The sequence below is a fragment of the Nothoprocta perdicaria genome, unplaced genomic scaffold (assembly GCF_003342845.1).
Source record: "Nothoprocta perdicaria isolate Ctin4 unplaced genomic scaffold, notPer1 scaffold_17, whole genome shotgun sequence".
In the NCBI taxonomy this organism is placed as follows: Eukaryota; Metazoa; Chordata; class Aves; order Tinamiformes; family Tinamidae; genus Nothoprocta; species Nothoprocta perdicaria.
Window position 1 is genome coordinate 3997154 of NW_020454871.1, and position 2182 is coordinate 3999335.

The 2182-nt window shown below is 42.7% G+C and overlaps 1 long non-coding RNA gene across 1 annotated transcript; it reads left to right on the plus strand.

The window, feature by feature from the left end:
• Positions 1 to 254: 254 nt before the first annotated feature.
• LOC112944499 lies at positions 255 to 1193 on the plus strand. The gene is made up of 2 exons (XR_003248775.1): positions 255 to 356; positions 1163 to 1193. It is a non-coding gene; the product is annotated as an uncharacterized LOC112944499 (long non-coding RNA).
• The last annotated feature ends 989 nt before the right edge of the window (positions 1194 to 2182 follow it).

Genomic DNA, 2182 nt, shown 5'->3' on the forward strand with positions numbered 1-2182 from the left:
AGGTTCATTTTCTGATGCACACAAAGCCAGAGCAGAGACACTGCTGTCCAGAGAGGCAGGAGAGCAGGAAAGGGTCCCTGGGCTTCAAACATTCAAAGCGATGCTGAAAAACGGGCAATTCCTCTGGGTACCACCCAAATCAGTGACAAGTAATAAMGCTTTCACAATGATAACCATGTTGCCCTGGTCTTGTGCTGACCGCTCCCAGCTGAGCGTCACGTTTCTTTTTTCTTTTTTTTTTTTTCTGATTGCAGACAAAGTGCATTAATCAGCCCTTGCAGAAATCAGATTTGTTGAAATAACACGGAGACAGACTGTTACACCTGCAATAAATCTGCCAGTTGAGATATAGGAAGGTAAAAATCTGCATGAGTTTAAAGTCTTTAAAAGCATGAGCCACTTCTTTTGGAAGAACTCAAGAAGCCCCAAAACCCCCCAAAAGGCAACCACTTCCAGCATGAAACCAGATATATTTGACCTTCTTATTCCCCATTATTCATGAAGTTAACAGCWAATATATCCATGTTTATCTGAGAATGGCACCATTATTTTATAAAGCTCCTTTATCTCCCTTTCTTTCCTTGTATTGGAAAAATTCCCCAACATAAACTGAACATTTACTGCAGGCAGATTTTCTTCTCATTGTTCAAGGATAAGATGTGAATGGGAACTGTAGGAGGCCAGCTATTCTCTAGATACATAAAGTAAAAACGATATTTTGAAGAAGATCAAAACCAGTAGCAGGCATTCAGCCACTTCTATTATGTGTTTTCATATTATTTTGGCTGCAGACAGGTGACAGCAATACATCACATCAACCCATGTAAGCAAAATAAGATGCAATGGTTCTTAATCAGGCTCTGTGCAGGGAACATATAAATAAGAGGGAAGTTGACCAAATAATGAGCAAACCTTAAGTTGGTTTACTTGAACTGTCATTATTATTATTTATTATATAATAACAACTTTCATATTTCCAGTCTTTGCCTTATTCTGTATTACTTTTGAAGCAGAGCCAGCTACTTTACAAGAAAGAATATTATTTCTTTCCCAGACTTTGACAGGGACAAATCTGACAACTCAATCGCAAGGGTGCTTCTAGCTGAATGGCTGATGGGTGTAACATTTGGGAAAACTGAGCTCTTCTCTCCTTACTTTGCAGGTTGTACTCTTTGGAAAACTCCAACCAAGCCCATTCAGGAACTAAAACACCAGGAAAACACACAAGGCCCTTCCTGGGTTGCAAGTTCTTGCTTTCTTTTTTTCGGGGAATGACCATTTCTATGACACAAGCATTTCATCCTCAATGGAAGCACCATTGGGGAGATACTGCTGGAATAAACATCTCAAGAGGCTCAGCTCCAGTCTGAGCATCCAGTGTTAACTGGATGCTCACTGCTGTGCCTGTCAGAAGAGCATTTGCTCTTTGGGCAGGTTCCTCCCCAAAACCAACCCGCAGTACTTGGGGGTGCAGAGAGCCCTGATGCAGGCTAGCAGGCTCTTCATTTGGGAATCAGGAACTGAAAACACAGGCAATCAAAGCAGATGGGCACCAAGCTTCCTGCCTGGGTGCCCTTCCTGCTCTCCATGGGGGGATTTCATCGCCACTGGAGGAATGGGCCACCAGCACCCATGCAGTGCAAGGTCCCGGCCGCAGCAGCACCACGCACCCTCGTGTCAGGCACATCGAGTGCCATTGAGCCCAGAGGGCACCGTGCAATTATATCAAAAACCTCAAAAAAAAGGTTTGGAGCTGGATTGGGGCACACAGCAGCTTAATTTCAATCGTTCTCCCAAGCCTGTAAGCTCCACAAACCCTGCTCTGTTATAGTCATCCTAATAATGATCATTAATCAGTTATTTAAAGGCATTCGCATGGAAAGCTATGAGCATTTTTTTGGGAGCGAGTATAAATCAACCTTATAGGCAGAAGAATAAATACAGGGAGACAGCTGTACAGATCACACTGTCACACCAATCACAGCTTAAAAGCACACACTGTAAATAGCAGACAAAATTCACCCCCAGTGGAATGCCATTGACTGCAGAGGCTGGAATTGCAGCAGGGATAAATTGGCCTATCAAAAATACATAAAAATTTAGAAACAGAATTCAGTGACGTGTGGGAGCGATTTATCACAGCTATGTCACTTAAAATGACATTATCGCTAGAAAACCCATT